The sequence below is a fragment of the Lissotriton vulgaris genome, chromosome 7, assembly GCF_964263255.1.
Source record: "Lissotriton vulgaris chromosome 7, aLisVul1.2, whole genome shotgun sequence".
Classification (NCBI taxonomy): domain Eukaryota; kingdom Metazoa; phylum Chordata; class Amphibia; order Caudata; family Salamandridae; genus Lissotriton; species Lissotriton vulgaris.
This window is the reverse complement of record NC_141695.1, coordinates 1718681968-1718704492: the sequence shown is the minus strand read 5'-3', so window position 1 is coordinate 1718704492 and position 22525 is coordinate 1718681968. Positions and strand designations below refer to the sequence as shown.

General features: G+C 45.0%; 1 protein-coding gene across 1 annotated transcript in view; it reads right to left on the bottom strand.

The window, feature by feature from the left end:
* LOC147706411 (uncharacterized) overlaps positions 1-22282 on the bottom strand; it is a 147789-nt gene extending 125507 nt beyond the window's left edge. Inside the window, exon 1 of the mRNA XM_086932911.1 lies at positions 22228-22282. The gene's annotated coding sequence lies outside the window, so the exon portion shown is untranslated. The remainder of the gene's footprint in view (positions 1-22227) is intronic.
* Between the last annotated feature and the right edge of the window lie 243 nt (positions 22283-22525).

Genomic DNA, 22525 nt, shown 5'->3' with positions numbered 1-22525 from the left:
GTAGCATAAGTTCCCTTGGGGCCTATGAGAGACAATAACGTATTGGCCGCAACGGCTGAGACTTTATACTTGGTTCTGCTAAAGTGGATGCCCTGAACCTCCCCACTCTCTCAGATTTTCTGGAGCAATTGTTCAAGGTAGAGTGCAAAAAGTATAGGTGAGAGTGGGCAACCCTGTCTCGTGCTCCTCTTTATGTTTATTCTAGGAGTGCCTGTACCATTCACCTGAACTCTCGAGCCCAGAGATGTACCCACCCACAGAATCTGGGGCCTAGTCCAGATCTGAGAAGAGTCACTCTAATTATACCCCAAATCTGTCCTGTGAGGCTCGTTTTCTACATCAAGAGGCAGGAGAACAGCTTCCCAGCATCTCTGTCCTGCGGTGTAAATCAAATGAAGGGCCTGCCTTGTGTTATCTGTGGTGGTTCGGGTAGGTATAAATCCCACTTGACACTCATGTATGAAATGGGGCAGAAAATGGGGCAGGACAGTCTCCATGTTCTTCGCCAAGATCTTAGCAGATATTATTATATCAATATTCAACAGGGAAATGTGCCTATTTGAGGAGCACATGACAGGGTCCTTGTCGGGTTTTAATACTATGGCTATTGATGCTTCAATCATCTATTGAAATGTGATTCACATGGTTGATAAGCTGTTTTATAAAATTACCAACAAGGGAACCAATTGCCATCTAGGCCCAGTGATTTCCCTAAAGCCAGGTGTTAAATTACCATAAGTACTTCTGCTATGGATATAGGGTTCTGTGGTTGAGACAGGTGGAACAAACCAGGAACTGAGGTACGTTGATGTCTCTTGGGGTCTGACCTCTGTGTTTGGTATGAAGATTCGTAGTACGAGTGGAAAGTTAGTCTTTTCCCCCTTCAGATGTATGAAACATCCCCCTCTTATCTCTAAGTCCAGTTGTCACCCTCTGTACCCTAATTGCCCTTAGTTTGTTGGTGAGCTGGGTGCCAGCTTTATTACTTCCTTCATGGTATTTAGCACCAACTCCTGTGAGAAGATAGTTTGCTTTTTCATATTCTAAGGTGGGTACCTGGCCTCGTAGCGTAGATAGTGGTCTACCCAGCTTTTTGGAGGGACTGGATTTGCGTTCCTGTTCCACAGGGATTTACTCCCTACGATCAACTCTTGAATCAACTTCCCTCAGATAACAGCCTTTAAAGTATGCCAAACTATTTGTACATCTCATTCCCCTGTATTAATGAATTGCAAGTATTCATCAATGGCAATCCGAGTTTCATGGACCACCGCTGGGTCTCGCAGTAGGGAATCATTCAAGCGACAGCCTTTGGAGTTCACTTGTACGCTGCCCCAGACCAATTAAGTTCAAGAAGGACTGGGCCATGGCCTAAACCAGACTGAGGAAATTGTTCCACCTCAAGGACATCAGTGAAAGCCTCTGATCCACCATAACATAATCAATGATCGTGTACGTCTGAAGTGCTGCTGAAAAATGAGAATACTCCAGTAGGAAGGGGTATCTGTGCTGCCATGAATCTATCAAGTCCCAGAGCAGCATCTGTGTCGCTGCAGGCAGCCGATGTCCCCTGCATCCAACGAACAACCTCAGGCGGCAGATCCTTCTCCTACCTCACCGCCAAGGCCTGGAATACCCTTCCTACCCACCGACGGCAGACCGAAGTCCTACTCGCCTTCAGAAGACTCCTCAAGACCTGACTCTTTGAACAGTAGTGAAGCTTCCCCCCCCCCGCTCTCCCCCCTCAGCACCTTGAGACCCTCACGGGAGGATCACTGACATAATATAGAATGACAAAATATAGACTTACCAAAATATAGTCACCAAAATATAGAATGCCAAAATATCGAATTCCTATCTACAAACAGGTAAGTACAAAAATATCGAATCAAAAATATAGTCTGTAAAAAATATAGTCAGTCAAAATATCGATTTTTTTTAAATGTCTTAAAAGTAATTTAAAATTAATGAAATAATAAATATAATTAACTAAAACATACTTAAAAATACTCAAATAACCTTAAAATTAAGATATAATTAATTTAAGTTATTAATAAAAAATGTACAATATTTTACCGTAGGATAGCAGGAGGGTAACATTTAATATTACCACTCCAGTGAGTGCAACAGTAGGGAAAGCGTTGGATAGCGTAGGGGTAAAAAATACTATTCCCTCTCCAGTGAGTGCAACAGTAGGGAAAGCGTTGGATAGCGTAAGGGTAAAAATTACTATTCCCACTCCAGAGAGTGCAACAGTAGGGAAAGCGTTGGATAGCGGGAGGGTAAAAAATACTATTCCCACTCCAGAGAGTGCAACAGTAGGGAAGGCGTTGGATAGCATAGGGGTAAAAATTACTATTCCCACTCCAGAGAGTGCAACAGTAGGGAAAGCGTTGGATAGCATAAGAGTAAAAATTACTATTCCCACTCCAGAGAGTGCAACAGTAGGGAAAGCGTTGGATAGCAAGAGGGTAAAAATTACTATTCCAACTCCAGAGCGTGCAACAGTAGGGAAAGCGTTGGATATTGGAAGGGTATAAATTACTATTTCCACTCCAGAGAGTACAACAGTAGGGAAAGCATTGGATAGCGTAGGGGTAAAAATTTCTATTCCTACTCCAGAGAGTGCAACAGTAGGGAAAGCGTTGGATAGCGGGAGTGTGAAAATTACTATTCCCACTCCAGATAGTGCAACAGTAGGGAAAGCTTTGGATAGCGTAGGGGTAAAAATTACTATTCCCACTCCAGAGAGTGCAAAAGTAGGGAAAGCGTTGGATAGCGTAGGGGTAAAAAATACTATTCCCACTCCAGAGAGTGCAACAGTAGGGAAAGCGTTGGATAGCGGGAGGGTGAAAATTACTATTCCCATTCCAGTGTGTTTAACAGTAGGGAAAGTAATGATTTAATATATTATTAAAAATAAATTAAATATCAATACCAATAAAACATTAATTGAAATTAATAACCAATTTAATATTATGTAATAATTAATTAGAAATACAACTACATATTAGTTATTAAAAATTATTAACCTATTCATAATTATTCAACAATGAATTAATTTTAAATAACAAAAACTAATTAATAATAAAAATTAATACCAATTTATTGAGACTGCATGTGTGTTAGGGGGCAAGATGGCCGCTGTAGCTCTGTAGAGGACAGTCGCTAGTTCTCCTCTCTCCCACCCTAGGATGGAAACGGATTTCTAAATACGGGGATGTGGATGCTGGCTGGTCTGCTGTCCTGCTTTTCGGCAGGCTTCCTCAGGGTAGTTTCTACTAATACGGGGGCAGCTTTCCTTGGTTATTGGAGGAAAGTAATCACCGCCGCTAAAGTAACCCACAAAATGTCGCAGAAAAGCAAAATGGACAAGGATAAGGATAAACCATCAGGGCCGATTAAAGGCCCAGGAGTAAGAGAAGGCGCAATCCCAAAAGTGCCAGCCACTGCTGTTAAGAAACAGATGGAGCAGATTAGCCGATCCGCTAAAAGTGCCTTGCTTAAAAAAACGGAAAGACAGGAGAAGAAGGCTGAGGCTAAACCAGAGACCCGTCTCGTGGCGAGCAAAGCTGCGAGGGAGGTAATCTTGGACACGGAAGTAAAAAGCCTGCGAGCTCAAGCGCTGGCATCAAAGGAACAGTTGAGACAATCAACCTTACCGGAATCATTCACAACGAAGATACTCCCGCTGGCTCAGGTGCAGGCGCCCGATCTCCGGCAGTCCGGTGCAGCGAGTGGAGCTCCATTACTAAAGCAGACTGAGACGGAATCTCCGAATTTGGCAGCCGGGCTCAGCGGAGATGTCGGAGAAACAGTAAACCGCGAGGACGCAAGCGTCGAGGGCCCGGTTGCTGGGCAACCACGGAAGGCTGCGGGAAACAGCACACAGCAAGCGATGCAGAGCGCAGATGTCGAGAAGGCGAGCGGGGAGGAGAAAGCGGATTCAAAAGGTAACGCGCTAGAACAGCTGGAAAAGCGCAACAATAGTCAAATGCTAGACGCACTGAAAAATGTTGAACTAGGTTTAAGCACTAAAACTTTAATGCATATCAACCCAAGCTGGGGGAGTACACAGAGCCTAAGAGACCAGCAAGATCTCGTGTATGACCAGGAGAATGGTAAAGGAGGAAGAAATGATAGAGGCACTAGGGGAGGCTCACCCGAGTTCTTTTCAGTCAATGAGGGCTCTGACACTACAGATATTAGCGGACCGGAAAACGAGGAAGAGGGGAGCAGCACGGATCAGTCATTAGATTCTGATACAAGTAAGGACTCCAGGGATCAAACGACCAAGAAGAAAAAGAGAGCTGGAGTCAGAAGGGATGGAAGAGGGTCTAGAAGCAGCATGAATAAGAAATTGTCCTGGGACTATTCGGCTACATCAGAGACATATCAGGTAAGAGATCAAAGTGAGGGTGAAAAAGGGGAAAATGGAAAACCGCAAAATGTAACGCTGGAAATGCTATTCGGAACTCTGAAGCAGATGCATTCTGAGGCCAGAGCAGAAAGTAGGAGAGCGAAAAGAGACACAAAGAAGCTACAAGCCTCTCTCAGAAGAGTAAGCAGAAAACAGGAAGAGGTCGAAGTAAGAGTAACTCAAGTGGAAGAAAGGACTAGCAGAGTGGAAGATGAGGTGACAGATTGGAAGTCTTTTAAGGCGGAACAAGAAAAGGTGGTAGAGGACTTACAATGGAAGTTGGAAGACTTTGAAAACCGCCAAAGGCGAAACAACGTAAGACTTTTGGGACTGGAGGAAGGGCGGGAGGGTCAGGACCCTAGAGGGTATGTGAAACAAAATATTGACAGAAGCTTTTCCAGACTCGAAATGGCAGTGGGAACTTGAAGTACAAAGGGCCCATAGATATCCTATGTTCATAAAGAAAAACCGTGGGGGGCAAGAGAAGGCACTACCAAGGGCTATGTTGGTTTTTCTGGGGAACTTTTTAGCAAGGCAAGAAATAATTGACAAAGCTAGACCTGATGCTAGAAAGACTGTTGACGGAAATACTTTTTTTGCCAGACCTGATTTCTGCCATGTCACCGTGGAAAGAAGGTGGAAGCTTAGGCAGATGATAATTCCCTTTCAAAAGCAAGGGGCGGAAGCCTATTTGTTATTCCCGGCAAGGTTGAAAGTAATAAGGAAGGGGTATACAAGGATGTTCACATCAGAGATAAAAGCGGGGGAGTATCTTGTAGAGATTTCGGATTTAGACCCAGAACCCCGCCAAAATCACCAACAGATAGTCCACCAAAAACTCTGTAAAGGTAACAGCAAATCAAATGTGTATAGAGTAGTTGATAGTTGCGGAAACAGGGTGGGAGAGAGTAGCGACTCTGCAGACTACAGGGGCCACATATAGGTCGGATAGACCTATTTGCCTGTGGTAAGGGGGGGTGGGATCCAGAGGGGAGGGAGACAGAGGGAGGGAGGGGGGGGGGAGGCTGGGGCTGGGGAAGACAGGTACTCAGGTGGTGGGCACAAGCACAAGCACAAGTACAAGCACAATACACGTAGTAGAGTAAAGAAAGACTTGATGGATGAGGTATACAATAGCTTTGTATTAAAATTTGAAGGTAAGGAAGCAATGAAGCAATTGAATTCAGGAAATGGGAGAGGGAAAAATCTGAACTATAATGACTTGTAGGATAGTCTCGATAAATATTTGTGGACTAAATGACTTAAATAAAAGGCTTAAAACTACTGCCCTTCTAAAATCGCTGAATCCTGATTTAGTGTGTCTTCAGGAAACACATATTGAAGGTACCAAGGTTTATCTATTAGAACAACTTGGTTTTAATGTATTAGTGAAAACTAATCAAAATACTAAAACGAGGGGGGTGGCCATTCTAGGTAAGAGATATGATACGCAGGTAAAAAGAAAGAAGGAAGATCAATGGGGTAGATGGGCTATAGTTGAACTAGTGTTTAGGGGGGAAACTATCACGGTTGTCTCGGTTTAAGGATCTACAGGAGACGATCCTGAGATTTTTCAATATTTAGATACAGAATTAGCACAATGGCTAGAACCCATCATACTATGTGGGGATTTGAATATACATCATGCAGACAGCAGCTTCTTAGATCCTGGTAGGAATTACTCAGGAAGAAAAAAAGGACTCATAGAGCCTTATCAGATATGGTAAGGAATAATTTGTTAGAAGACCCATGGTTAAAATGTCATCCAAACCTAGATGCGAGTACCTTTTTTTCAGCCCCCCACCAAATACTGGTTAGGCTGGATTACTTTTTAATCTCGAGAAGCCTGATGGATAGAGCAAAGGTAGATAGGGAACCGAGGATTATATCAGACCACAACCCATTAGTACTAACTGTAATAATTGGACAAAAGAGGAATAAAGAGCTGAGACAGTGGACTTTTGATAGATCACTATTACAGGACCAGTGCTATAGGGATAGAATGAGCAACTGGATTAAGGAATACTGGGAGATAAATAAGGGCACATCAACACCAGGGATAGTGTGGGATGCTTTTAAAGCTGGCATAAGAGGGGAAACTTTGAGCTATGTCATTAAGATGCAGAGAGAATTAAAAGCAAAAGCTGAAGAAGATATTAAATTAGTTAGGGAAGCAGAAGAAGCACTTATTTTAGCCATATCCTCACACTCCCCTATTGACCAGATCTTACTAAAAATAGTTGCCCTTAAATCGGAAGCCCTGGATGGGATGGCGAAAAAGACAGTGGAAAGATATATGGCAAATACAGAAAAGGTTTATGAACTTAGTGAACGAGTAGGACACATACTGGCTGTACGAGCCAGGCAAAGGGAGGGATTGGCTGATATTAAGGAGATTAAGAATTCTCAGGGGGGTATAGTTAAGGAAGCTGAGCAGGTTAGAGAGGTCTTTAAACAGTTTTACACGGAACTTTACGCACAGGATGGCCAGGAGAAGGAGGAAGATATAAGAACTTACTTAAGTGAGGTAGAGCCCCCAGCGATAGTAGAGCATGACAAAAATAGTCTGGAAGAGATACTGCAGTTGAATGAACTGGTTGAGGCCCTGAGGGATTTACCATCTGGGAAAGCAGCTGGCCCGGATCAGTTGCCAGTAGAATTTTATAGAACTTTTCAGTCATCACTATTAGAATAAATGTTTAACGTGATGCTGCTAGCACAAGGGGGTGAGTCTGTTCCAGAGTCATGGGGAGGTGCAGATATAATTGTGATTCTTAAGAAGGGCAAACCCACAGACGTTCCGGGGTCCTACCACCCCATTACTTTAATGAACGCAGATGTCAAGGTGTTCTCCAAAATTCTGGCAAAAAGATTGTCACGGGTAATAGAAACACTGGTAGTTCCATGACAGCACGGTTTCATTCCAGGAAAGGGAACGACTCAACACACCAGGCAAGTAATCACGGCATTTGATGCAGCAAACACTCTAAAAGATCCTACGGCTGCTCTGTTTTTAGATGCTGAAAAAGCATTTGACAGGGTTTCCTGGAGATACTTATGGGAAGTTCTGAGGTGGAACGGTATAGGGGCAGGATTCATAAAGGCCTTACAGACTTTATATATAAATCCGACTGCCAAAATAAGGGTTAACAGAGGGCAATCAACTGCAGTTAAAATTCATAGAGGGACAAGGCAGGGGTGTCCCTCCTCCCCTCTGCTTTTTGCTTTATATCTTGATCCTTACATACGAAAATTAGAAGCTAATGATCAAATTCCGCCATTAGTTCTGAATGGATGTAGATTCAAAACATTAGCGTATGCCGACGATGTGGCTATCTTGACTGCACAACCTATAGTAGCTATTAGAACAATTGAAGCTGAAGCGGGGCGATTTGGACAATTCTCAGGGTATAGCCTGAATAGCACCAAAACCCAGATTGTTAAAAACCAGTGGGCAATATGTAATGACGATAGAGTGGTGGAAGCAGCAACCTACTTAGGAGTGCGAATTACAGCAGATATAGACAAGATTGTTAAAAGCAATTTGGACCCCTTGTTGGCTACTGTAAAAAGGGATTTGGAAAGAATGAATAATTTACACTTATCACTGGTGGGATGCACAAACATTATTAAGATGATGATTTTTCCTAAGTTCTTATATTTTTTTAGGGCTATACCCCTGCTGTTCGAATCCAGCTAGTTCAATAGTATAGAAGCCATATGTAATAGGTTCATTTAAGCACACGATAAGACCCGGAGGGTTTATAGATTTATGACGCTACCTAGGGAAAAAGGGGGATGGGGTGCACCTGATTTTCGTTTATACTACATGGCTACTGTTTTGCAATATATACAGGGACTAATTGGGGGGAATGTTGATGATGTAAGAATACAAGATATGTCTACGAAGATCTACACTGTTGTACTAGGGCCAAATGCTTGTAATTGTTTTCTAAAATGTACAGACTCCAGTTATTTTAAAAGAACTAGGTTTAAAACTGTTAGGGCGGCAGTTACGATATGGAATGCCTTTTTAAAGAAAGTCAAAATGGGGAGATATAATAGATATGTCCTGTTGCTCAATAACAGATCGCTCCCGGGGGAAATATTTGCTGATCAAACTATGCTAGACTGGGCAGCGAGTGGGATTACGCAAATAGGGGATTTGTTCGATCAGGAAGGCTTTAAGCAGTTCGCACATCTGAGAGAGGCATATGGTATATGCAACAGGGGTTTCTTCAAGTATTTGCAGATTAGAAGTTTCTTAAAGAATAAATCTGGAGGGCCCGCAGGCTTTAATAAAATAGAAATAATGGAGAAAATTAGGATGTCAGGGGATTGCACAATCAGGTCTTTCTATGCAGCCTTGTTGAAAGAAAAGCAGGATGATTTAGAGAAATATAGTATGAAGTGGGCAGACAAATTGGGGTTTAATTGCAATCTATTCTATGAATCCTTAAACTTAGGCTGCACAATTTTAAGTGCTGCCCCTTTGCAGTCCCAGCATTACAAAACATTATATTTTCTCTATTATACGCCTGAGAAAATAGCAAAATGGGGGCGGGAACACAGGAATAAATTGCCCTCGATGTAATGAGTTGGAAGCTGATAGCATTCACATCTTTGCAACATGTCCACAGCTACACTCATTGATTAGGGAGATAGGGATTCCTAGAAAGATCTTTGGGGATTGTGATTTGTATTACACCATCTTGGATTATGTTAGGAGTGGCTGAACAGGATCAGGAACAACATGCAGAATTATTGTTTGTATTAATGGCAGTTTACAGACTGACAATAGCCCGAGCTTGGTTAGATAAAAACCCCCCTAAATTTCAAGACTGGTTGGCGACCACGTTGTATGCCCATAAGATAGAGGAAAACATCTATGCTCGGAAAGGAAGGAGAGGAAGATGTCTGGGGAGGAGAATATGGGAGCCTTTAAGTAAATGGAAAGAGAAGCAAAGAAAAGCTGATTAGGGGACGGTTGGGGAAAAGTCCGGGGGGAATCCCAACTAATGGCTCCTTTTTTATTTTATTTTTTTTTATTCCCTCCATACCTTCTCTCTCCTAAATTATGATATGGTTATGGTTTTGTTTTTTCTACTTTTTCTTTGTTTTCTTCCCCGTAATTGTATGAGGTCGATTGACTTATGGCTCAGATGTATTAAACCTTAAGTAGGTATAAGGTATTACAAAATTTGAAAATAAGTAAATTACTGTAAATTGTGTAAAGGTATTTGTGTAATTTGAAATGTGCCTTTGTTGATAAAGAAAAATAAAAACTTTAAAAAAAAAAAATTAATACCAATTAAAAATTAACAGTAAATTAATTATCAATACACAAAAAGTATTTTTAATATGTAATTAATTACAATTACATTACTTCCCACCCTATTCTCCTATAAACCCACATCCCACTACAGAAAATACATTAATACAATCATAATTATCAAATATTTAATTAATACAAAATAATTACCAATTAATAAAAAATAATTACCAATTAAAAATTAATTAACAAATTTAAAATCAATACGAATAAATGAAAAAAAATATTTACTTTATTACAATTAAATTACTTCCCACCCTATTCCCCTATAAACCCACAACCCGCTACAGAAAATAAATTTAGAAAATTAACATAATTAACAATTAATCAATTAATACAAATTAATTGGCAATTAATAAAAATTAATTACCAATTACAAAATAACAATATATTCAAAATGAATACCAATAAATAAATAAAAATATTTAATTAATTACTATTAAATTACTTCCCACCCTATTCCCCTATAAACCCACAACCCGCTACAGAATTAAATGACGCAAAAATTAAATAACATAAAATTCATTACTTAAAATACATTAAACATACATTACAAAAATTAATATACACTTTTCACACATATTCTAACATACAAAACACTTTTAAAAAATTGATATTATTAAAAAATCGATATATTTAATGCCTATATTGTATATTTCGATATTTTGACTTCTATATTTTGGAAATCGATATTACTTACCTTAAATTCGATATTTTTAACCACTATATTGTGTCCATTCGATATTTTGTCCATTCTATATTTTTACTTCGATATTATGTCCATTCTATATTTTGGAATAGATATTATGACTGTTTACCTCACGGGAATATAGCGCGCTCTACAAATTGATTGATTGATTGATTGTAAGAGTGCCCACCATTCTCGGAATGGGAAAGAGCCAATTCGGCGGTTGAGCGCATTTGGTTCCCACCCAAATCAAACTTTACAACGTGTGAGACAGATAGAGAGACAGTGAGCGGCCGCAGGAGGACGGACTAAGGACTAAGACCCCGCTTGAGTTCAGAGGCTCAGAGTGGTGGGGCAAGGTCCAAAGCCCAAGTTTTGCGTAGAGAAGAGAAGGCTAAAAGATGAAGCGAAGGGAGCCTCTCTGCCAATATCCTAAACACCCTCTTATTGACGCGGAGGGAAAAAGATTAAGGGAAACCCGACCAAATCAAAGAGGATGGATTCTGAAGATGACACCCACAAACATCCAACAACAAGGGTCACAAGAAGTACGGCTCGGCTCCCAAGACAAGAGTCTCACTCAGTGAGTCCCCTGCTACAACCCCCCCATCAAGGGCTCATCACCCATTACTTCCAGACGCCGGGCATCTCACAACCCCTGGGTATGCCTGCTGGGGGGACAGAAGAGCAGGCTCAGACCACTGCATGCAATCCCCAATTATCGTGGCATGATCACAGGCCGATCGAGCTACTCGATAGCAAAGATCCCCCTTCCGGTGGAGGAAGACATCTGCGGCCCGAAGAAGGGGACCTGGATCGGTTCCAAGTGCAGGAAGCAGGGGCACAGGGAAGCCCTGCATGCGGGCGCAAAGTGGGGGATGCAGGGGAGAACAGTAAAACACACCATGAATGAATCGGCGATATCGACCCAGGGTGGGATACCGCAGTCGACCTAGAGCGGCACACAGCAGCGGAAGGGATCTTAAGGAAGCCCACTGTAGCAACACAGAGTCTACCATCGACGAAAGCCTTGATCCACTGGCATCAGGAGGAGGAAACGCCTGTCAAGCCAGAAGTTATCGAGGTCAAAGACCTTCCCTGCACTAGCCCGCAACCCTTTTCAGGAACAAGCATAACGGCCTCTACAACTGGACGCCAACAACTTGATTCACCAGAGACAGGAGACCTCACAGATTCCTTTTTACAAAAACTTGAGCGAGCAATTGAAAGGACTTTGGACCTTACCCCCAACCTCATCGGGAGAGAAGGGTCATGGCAAACAATCAGGCCACAGACCGAGCAGGAATGCTCCCACCAACAGGCCTGAAGGATCGAGTTGAACAAGATGACACCCCTCATTTGAAAACCATCAGAAAGCGTGCACTAACGTCTGGTGATGTGTGTGCCTGTTGGCAAAGCGTGCACTGACGGCTGTTGGTGTGTGTGTCTGGAAGCGTGCACTGAAGGCTGGTGGTAAGTGTGCCTGGTGGAAGCCTGCACTGACGGCTGGTGGTGTCTGTGCCTGGTGAAAGTGTGCACTGACGGCCGGTGGTGTGTGAGTGCCTGTTGAAACCACGCACTGACGGCTGGTGGTGTGTGTGCCTGGTGGCAAAGCGTGCACTGACGGCTGGTGGTGTGTGTGTCCCACAGACGCTAATTGCCTTGTTGGTGCTAGTGCGGTGCAGTGAGGGGCAAAGATGCTCAAAGGGTGGTTAAATAGCAATTGTAGTGTCAGTAGAGGAAGGTTCTCAGGCTAATTCAGGCTGTCATATCCCTACAGAAGGTAGCATTCTAAACCCTAGCTGGTTTTCAACTGAGTCCATACATGTATGCAGCACAATATTGCACTTCCTCTGTCTTCTCTCTTCACTCACTAGGCGCTCAAAAAGACAACACTACAGCTCTTGCTGGAGGAAAGTTTATTCTTGGCCCAAAGCACCACAGCTCACAAAGAGAGAATACGTGGATATGCTTGTGCATAGTGACACTGCTGTGTGGTGTGCCTCACCGCACATGCCTCCGGCCCCTTTTTTGCCTCCAAATGTATCACCCGGGGTCCCTGAGTAGCTTCCAATATTATGTCTCCCCATTAAGAACTGAGCAGCATCAGGTGTGTGGGCTGCTGTGCTGGATAGGTGAGGCAGTGCCTGGTGAGTATCCATATCAGTGTTAACAATACCTGCTCACTCACTCCTTGGCCTCTGTGCTGAGCTCACCGAGTGATTCGGACTATAACGGTGTTCAGAGTATTTGCTAGTCAACTCTTTGGCCTCTTTGCTGAGCGATGGGGGGTTGTAAAGATATTAGTCGTCTCCCTGGCCTTGCCGTAGAGTATACAGAGCGATGGAGCCGGTGTGCAGCCTATAAGCAGGCTATTTGGAGTAATGGTGAAGATCACAGGAAGGTGCATTTATTATGGTCAACTGAGAGTGCTACTGATTCTGTTTGCTTACGCGGAGACCGGGCTGATATAACACTCTAAAATGGATTGGGGGGGAGGGGCGTATGGTGTCCAAACTGTCCAATCGGTCAGAGTTCAAAATAGCGGCTGCTGTACTTAGAGGGATACAAATCGGAACAAAACTGCTCCAGAATTGTAGGCACGTGCTACAAAGCTAGCATAGCACCAGTTGCAGCTCACGTCTACAAAGGATTTCCAGGCAAACGGACGGAAGGGTCATAAATCCTCCGCCCCCCACTCCACTTTTAAAGAGGACACAAGGAATTCTTTGGGTGGAACAAAAGGACCCTATAAAACTTGTGCTTATCTCAAGGAAGCGCATTCCTCGAAGGCTCTCTGAAGACTGGCAGAAACGCAGGAATGAGGCCCCAGCAACAACACAGGTTGTTTATGGGCTGTTACCAGAGCTCTCATAGACATTACAGCTCAAGAAATCACAAGCTGACCCCAAAGACTGTTCGAACCCGTGCCCAGAACAGAAAAAAAAGCCAATAGTTATGCATGGGTAGATAAAAGGTGACACCTTTTGGCTTTGCCATTGCCTATTTCCAGATATTGACCTATATCTCTGGTCTATTCTGCTATTAAGCTGATGGCTCCAAAGCACAGCCATACTTTGTTTACTTGTACAAATCAATCAATGTGTTCAATTTCAATAAAATAATCAACAATGTGCAATGTGATTAAAATACATCTTGTAACTGTATAAATATGATTAACCAAAGTAATTTCCTACCAATCAACAATAGAAGAAATTCAAAGATGATAAAATCAAGCATGGCCAGCCAGTGCATGAGCCAAACAACTGGCCTCCAGATGTTCATTCACTATGGGGAAACAAAGGGGGCTTTTTAAAGAGGGAAACACAAAACAAAGAAAGACCGACTTTGTGCATTGCAGATCATCTTGATATTGTTATACAAAGTATCAGTCACGATTCAAAAGGATAATCCAAGTGTAATTAAGCATGAAAGGAGTTATAACATGCCCCTGTATAATTTATGTGTGATCTACTTTTTTTTTTTCCAAGACCTTTATTGTACAAGTCCAATATTACACGGCTTATGGGCTATAACCCCGTGGGCTGGCCGCAAGAAGTTCAAATGCAGTATCGTACTGTCTGAATAACACAGCCTTTAGCCGACAACCCAGGGATCCAGCGGCACAGTAGATTAATTTGTGTACATAACTCGCCACTTACACTCGATATCTCATAGGTCCAGATTTCCTGTTTTGTAACAACAGCCTAACTTGAGTAAAAATTAACAAAGTACAAACCGTAAGGTAGACAAGTCCAATGAGAGTACAACACCAGTCCCTCCCTGTGTGCGACATGTAAAATCTGCGGGCGGGTAGCGCCCCCCGCTTGTGGTTCAGGTAGTGTATCACGCCCCATGTGTGATCTACTTTTATGCTTTGCCAGACTGTCATAGTCGTATGTTATGCCGTTGGGCACACAAAGGGTTGCATCTGTTAAGTGTTCATGGATCCCCTTGCACATGTTCTGATGATCCACTCCTTATCAGCATTTTGTAAAGTCCTCTCCTACACATAGTAGTTTTACATCTATTTGTTGTTTTCAAATGTTGTGTGGTGGAAGGGGGCACGCTAGTGAAAAATAATTTCAAGTTAAAAGGAAAACCAAATAAAACAGTGACTCTGTTTACTGTGTGTTCAAGACATGCATACTCTATTGAACAAACAAAAACAAAAAACAAAAACAAGGGAGTGCCTTGAGTGCTCACTTGTACTTTTGGGAAACAGGTGTTCCTCCTACGATTTGGGATTACTTGACATCTCGTGTAAGAGATGGGGAAACTTCCAAAACCAGTTATGTTTCCTTCAGCCCACAAAATAAACCCGGAAACCACGGAGCGATCTTCTCGGAAGTTGGGTGCGCGACTGTTCGCGTTAGCATTTTTGCCAAATGTAAAATAAAAAAAATAACAGTTTGAGAGGGGAGGGGCTTGCATATACATTACCAAATACAAGGCCTGACCGACCGGTGAAAGCAAAAGCCAAGTAAACGCCAGGCTTGTGTGTCCAAGTAATACGCAGACTTATTTTTATGACTGTACAGAAAATAACGGAGCGCAGGGACGTGACAGCGTCGCTTAAAAGTACTTTCAATACAATTGAAGTGGTCAGCACGAGACAATTTTTTCTATTTTTTTGTCATTCTATTTTTTTGGACACCGTTTATTGTAACTGATTTTCACAATCGAGAAGCAAGCAAGGGTATTTGATTGGTGCTCGCGTCAGCACTGAACTTTTAATTGTTCTGGTTTATTACATGTTGTCACGGGGAATGAATGCCGGGTACAGTTTGGGATTAAAAGAGAAATACAGAAAACCGCGACAAATAAGGCTTTTAAATTAGAGGAAGTTGGCTAATCTTTCAACTTTGATTTCGCCCATTGAGCCGTGCTGTCAGCGGAGAGAGATGGCTCGGATGTCAACATTGAGTCAACAATCTCTAATCTTGACTCCGGCATCAAATTACAACCCAAAGCAGAGGGAGGTCACATGGAGGAAAACTTACTCCGAAGTGAGTAGGGGAAAGAAATGACCAAGTGCCTTATTTATTATTTTTTGCAGTTTTATATAGCGCAACACCGACCGGAAGTTATTGGAGCACCAATTATATTAGATACGTTGTACACTTTTCTAGCTCTGATACAGACTGCGTGCAGGGACATTGTGGGAAGTAAAATGTCAGCTAAGGCATCAGAAACAGGAGCTGGTGGTTGCTGCAACGATGCTCCTTGAGTCCTTTTCATCTTCCTAAGACATCCGATACAGTGACATAAGCAGTCTGCAGCGGGTTGTTATGCAGGTATAGTGTTCCTGAAAAGTTAAACCAAGAAAAACAAGCAGTAAGAGTGGCTTCAAGTGCCATTTGGCTCCCTGATTTCCAGGCTTTTGCAGACCGTGCACAGGGTTTGATGCATCCTATAAGCAGCACCGCTCAGGAGAGGCTGCGCAGGAGTTAAACGTGCCACCAAGGGCTTCGAAGGAGCCTCGATAGGGCGTGCATTCTGCAGTGTGGCAGCAGGGGCGTGGAGCTGACATCACATGCACTCACTCCCTCCCTCTGCCTCTTCCGGCTTTGCTGCAGGAGGAAACTGAAGTCCTCCGTTGTGAGTATTTACTCCCACCCATTTAGAATTGTTGCTTTAAGGGCGAACGAAGCTCGAGACCCTGAGGTGTGTGCTCTGCTGTTAGAAGGTAACAAATTGGAGCGGGCAATGCTAGTTAAAAGTTTGTTTGATAAATGCGGGGTGGGGCAGGGAGGGCGGCGAAGAGCGCGGCGTCCAGCAGAGGGCGCGCCATGGCGCACTGCACTGGCTGGGCTGCCGCTGTACACTGTGTACAGGTGCGCCAGACCTCACATGACCCTGTCCGGACTGACTGCAGCCAGGCCAGCTACCGGGGTGGTGCTGCCTGTGCTCTCCAGAAGACGGGATATACAGTGGCAACAACGCGCCACTGAGCAAATTTACGCGAAAACATTCCTGGTTCTACGAACTTCCAGGGGACAGGTCGAGGGATTTATTTATTTAATGCGTTTTTATATAGCGCGGACTTTACTCGCTTAGGGCCCCGGCTGAAGGAAACAAGACGGAGCGTGCCGCGCGTGCGCATTCAAAAAAAGAAAGTGAAAATAACCTCGAGCCTAATTAACGCGCTGCGCCACACCGCCAACCAGCTGTACACACTTTAGAAGCAAGCGCATCTTTAGAAGCAAGCCTGCGTCTTCACAAGCGCGTCCACAGACCCCAATCGGCGCGTGCCCCGGTCTTTACCGTATGAGAGGCAAGTCAATAACAATAGATCTCGCTGGCGACAGCGCTTTTGCGCTGCATCGCCAGGTGAGAGCTAAAAAGGGCAAGGGTGTCTGAAAGAGTCCTCAATCCACCTAAACATTGAGAAAACCGTAAAATCTACAGCCCCTAGGCACCAAAAGATACCATTCCATCTTTGCCTGCTGGAAGAGAAGGAGATGGAAAAGCTTCAACAACTGGATAGGAAGCGGCCGCTCCAATTGCCCCTGCCTGACTGCCATAGCGCTTTGCTGAGCTGGAAACCGGTATCGTAGCGCTATTCACCTGCCTGATTCTGCCGCTTTGCTTTGCCTGCCTTTGCTGGCGCCTTGAAAACGTGCACTTTGGGAAGTTTAAATAATATTCTGCTAGCGTGCACTTCGTGTTTTCTGTAACCCTGGTTCTGCATTTGCAGATAGCGCGCAGATTGTATTGGTGTGTGCTTGAGGTTTGTAGAAGTATTTTCTGTTTGTGCCGATACCTTTGCCCTCAGCGTCCCTCCTCCCTGTGCCCCAACCTCGCCCAGGCTCAGTTTTGTTTTTCCCCACCATTTTGTTTGTTGTGCCTGAAGCAGCACATCCAGCCCGCCTCCCGCCTCCCAGCCGCCCCTCCCTCACATGGACTAAGAAGGCTCGCCTGCCTGCTGATCCCCTGTGACCTCTCCTACTCCGTAGGAAGCGGCCGCTCCAATTGCCCCTGCCTGACTGCCATAGCGCTTTGCTGAGCTGGAAACCGGTATCGTAGCGCTATTCACCTGCCTGATTCTGCCGCTTTGCTTTGCCTGCCTTTGCTGGCGCCTTGAAAACGTGCACTTTGGGAAGTTTAAATAATATTCTGCTAGCGTGCACTTCCTGTTTTCTGTAACCCTGGTTCTGCATTTGCAGATAGCGCGCAGATTGTATTGGTGTGTGCTTGAGGTTTGTAGAAGTATTTTCTGTTTGTGCCGATACCTTTGCCCTCAGCGTCCCTCCTCCCTGTGCCCCAACCTCGCCCAGGCTCAGCTTCGTTTTTCCCCACCATTTTGTTTGTTGTGCCTGAAGCAGCACATCCAGCCCGCCTCCCGCCTCCCAGCCGCCCCTCCCTCGCTCCGCCCTCCCCACTATCCGCTTATGACAGTCACACCCGCGCGCAGCGTTCACGCGCAGCGATCGCGCCCAATTCGCGCTGAAGGTGCGCCAAAGGTAAGCCCGTCTACGCCCATCCACGCCTGGACCGCGCCCAGCGCCAGACCCCCTGGTCCCCGTACCACCCATCTCCCCCGCATTACTTACGACACCGCCACCCTCCTAGCCCTCAACCTCGGCCGACTCCCCCACTGCGTCCAAGCCACTCCTGGACACATCCATGGTCCCTTTTCCTGCAAATACTGCAAGTTCGACGGCAGCAAGATCAACCCCTCATCCACGGACACAAAACAGATATCTGACCCCAACCACCTAAAATGCATCCTGCTCAACACCCGCTCAGTCCACAGACACGCCATCGAACTTTGGAATCTTCTAGACATCATCTCTCCTGACGTCGCCTTCTTGACAGAAACATGGATGAACGCCTCCTCAGCCCCTGACATCACCATTGCCATCCCAGAAGGATACAAGATCATCCGTAAGGACCGCACCGACCAAACAGGAGGAGGCATCGCTATCGTCCATAAGAACTCCATCCGCATCTCTACCAGCTCAGACGTCAACCTCGCTAGCGCCGAACACCTTCACTTCCAGATCCACACCGACCCCAAGACCACACTCAGAGGCACTCTCCTCTACAGACCTCCAGGTCCCCGTGCAAAATTCAGTGACGTTATCACTGACTTCATCACCCCACACGCCCTCCCCTCCGAGGAATACATCCTACTGGGAGACCTCAACTTTCATTTGGAAAAGAGCAATGACAGCAACACCAGCTCCCTTCTAGACAATCTCGCCAACCTCGGACTCAAACAACTTGTCTCTACGCCTACCCACATCGCAGGTCACACACTCGACCCCATCTTCACCTCCAGTAAACATGTCTCCTTCAGTCACACCACTACCCTCCAGTGGACGGACCACAGCTGCATTCACTTTACCTACAACAAGACCCCTACCAACAACCATCCTCAACCCACTCTGCGTAGAAACTGGAACAAAATCACCATTGATCAGATCTCCTCATCGCTTCTTCAAAACCCCCCTGCCCACTCCTCTCACCCCGACCAAGCAGCGATTAACCTCACCCAATGGCTATCCAACAGCGCCGACATCCTAGCACCGCCGAAAAAACGCCAAATCAAACTTGGCAACAAAAACGCCTCCTGGTTCAACGATGATCTTAAGAAATCGAAGAAACTCTGTCGCTCCCTCGAGAAGGCCTGGAAAAAAGACCCAAACACCTGCACCAGGGACGCCTTCAAAAACGACACCCGCATACACCACCAACTAATCCGATCTGCAAAGAAAGCCGCTTTCAAAGACCGACTAGACAACAACGCCCACAACAGCAAGGAACTATTCAACATCATCAAAGAATTCACCAACCCCTCAGCCAACTCCAATGATATCAACCCCTCTCAAGCTCTCTGCGACTCCCTAGCCTCGTTCTTCCACAACAAAATCGCAGACATCCACAACAGCTTCGACAACCAACCCAGAGACCATGCCACCCAATCTTCTGCCGTACCCTCACCCCCCTTGAACATCCTTAACGACTGGAACCCAATCTCCACCGAGGACACCATCCGCCTGATGAACTCCATCCACTCAGGATCCCCCACAGACCCGTGCCCTCACCACATCTTCAACAAAGCTGACTCCATCATAGCACCACACCTCCGAGACGTCATCAACTGCTCCCTCAACTCCGCCACCTTCCCGGAAAGCTGGAAACACGCCGAACTCAGCGCCCTTCTGCAAAAACCCACAGCGGACCCCACCGAACTCAAAAACTACCGCCCCATCTCGCTCCTCCCATTCCCGGCCAAAGTCATTGAGAAAGCCGTCAATAACCAGCTCGCCGCCTTCCTCGAAACCAACAAATCCCTCGACTCCTCACAGTCCGGCTTCCGAGCCAAACACAGCACGGAGACCGCCCTCATCGCAGCAACAGACGACATTCGTACTCTACTGGACAATGGAGACACAGTCGCCCTCATCCTCTTAGACCTCTCCGCAGCCTTCGACACAGTCTGCCATAGCACTCTTCTACAGCGCCTCAAAAACATCGGGATCCAAGGAAAAGCACTGGAATGGATCACCTCATTCCTCACCGGAAGAACCCAGAGAGTCCGCCTCCCACCATTCAAATCAGAGGCCACTGAAGTCATCTGCGGCGTACCCCAAGGTTCATCACTCAGCCCCACCCTCTTCAACGTATACATGAGCCCCCTCGCGACCATCGCTCGCCAACATAACCTCAACATCATCTCCTACGCAGATGACACCCAACTGATCCTATCACTCACCAAAGACCCCAACACCGCCAAAACCAACCTACATGAAGGTATGAAAGAAGTAGCAGAGTGGATGAAGCACAGCCGTCTGAAACTTAACTCAGACAAAACAGAAGTCCTTATCTTAGGCACCTCCCCCTCCGCTTGGGACGACTCTTGGTGGCCAGAGGCCCTTGGAAAAGCACCCATCCCGACGGACCACGCACGGAACCTGGGCATCATCCTGGACTCCTCACTCTCAATGAACAGACAAGTCAACGCAGTCTCATCTTCATGCTTCAACATCCTCTGCATGCTCAAAAAAACATTTCGCTGGATCCCCACCGAAACCAGAAAAACAGTCACCCATGCACTGGTTACAAGTCGCCTGGACTACGGAAACACCCTATACGCCGGTATCACCGCTAAACTCCAGAAAAAACTCCAACGCATCCAGAACGCATCAGCCAGACTAATTCTAGACATCCCCCGTAAAGACCATATCTCTAACCACCTGAAAAACCTCCACTGGCTCCCCGTCAATAAGAGGATTACCTTCCGCCTCCTAACCCACACTCACAAAGCACTCTACGAACTCGGACCCGAATGCCTCAACACACGACTTTCCTTCTACACCCCCCCTCGCCAGCTACGATCTTCCAACCAAGCCCTTGCTACCATTCCTCGCATCAATAAAACCACCATGGGTGGTAGATCCTTCTCCTACCTCGCAGCTAAAACATGGAACTCACTCCCCACTCACCTACGTCGCACTCAGAACCACCTAGCATTCAGAAAGCAACTTAAAACCTGGATATTCGACAAGTAATTCCCATCCCTTCCTCAAGCGCCTTGAGACCCTCTGGGTATGTAGCGCGCTATATAAATTTCTGACTTGACTTGACTTGACTTGACTTGAAAGGGTATCGGGTCCCAGCCCTTGGGAATCTCCCTTCGTCATAACAGAGAAGTGGAAGCAACCGGGTGCAATACGACTTTACGGTACAACGAGTTCCAGTCCAGTCACAGTCATAGACCTAAAGACTAGGGTTATCCACTGTCACAAAGGAAGCGTAGAACCAGAGGAAAGCCAGAGACTAAATGCAGCACGCACCACTACGGGGGTGTGACCTTTCAAACTGGTGTGTGGGTCCCTTACAGCGCCACACATATGCGTAGGTGCTGAGCAGTAGGTACTCAACTTTACACCCTGGTGAGTCTTATTCTGACGACCAAATGTTTATAGTAAGTGTTAAAAATAACCATAGGATGACATCCTAGCTAAACAGTATATGAAATGGCAAACGCAAGTCCAAAACTGCATAAACATACCATATTTTTGGAATATACCTGCATAATATCTAAGTTGCCATTCTGTAATGAATTTCATTTGTTTTTCATCATACAGCGCTACAAAGAAAATGTCTGATTGTCTAAGTGTGGCAAAAAACAAGTGTTATTGTTTCCCATTTTCACGATTAATTGAAATATTTCGTGACAAACCTTAAACTATAAAAAACATCTTCACTATTTTTAAAAGTGTCACTTTGCTAATCAGGAAACGCCATGTTACATACTGTGAAATTCCAGGTCACTAATTGTGTTCAGTCAACTGAACTATGAAACGGAAAATCAGAGAACGTGAACTCTTCTAAATGGCACAGCAGCGGTAGTTATTTTTCAATTACTAAATTTGGAAACCGTGCTGCCATCAGTGGGTACATTCCAAGCACAGTTTTGGGGGGATTTATTTGCAGTTTTATATTTTTATATAGCACGAACTCGACCCGAAGATATTGGGGCACTTTACGAGAGCACCATTTGCATTACACAAGGACACGTTAATATATGGTAGGCAGGAAGAGATTATGTAATTTGCCTAAAATCACAGGATGTTGTGGTGACATCGAGACTAGAACTTGGTTCCCCAGCTCCAAGGTCGGCAGCTCTAGCCGTTACATACTCTCGCCAAGTCTGCGAAACGTGACATGGCTAAATCTAAAGCAGCAAATTACGGGTATACACCTTTCCTTTTTTTCGTAAAATAGCGCCATGTTTTCACTTATTAGATTTCCAAAACAAATAGAGATAGTTACCCAGTTCTTTGCATCACACGTGACAGCGTGGCACGTCGTTGAACTCACGGCGACCAGTCGGAAAGCAGCAAGAAACAACCAATCAGAGCAGAAGGATTAGCTGACAACAAATCAGATCGACTACAAACAGCAGTGTTCAAGAGGATGTTTACTATATTTAATATTTAATGAACTGATAATCTCGGGCTATGTATGCAGCGGAAGTAAAAAAACATCCCGGGGCAGTCTTTGTTTTGTTGCCTCTGTGGCTACTGGCTTTTGAGCCGGATTACGAAATCAACAGTGGAGCTCCGTTGTG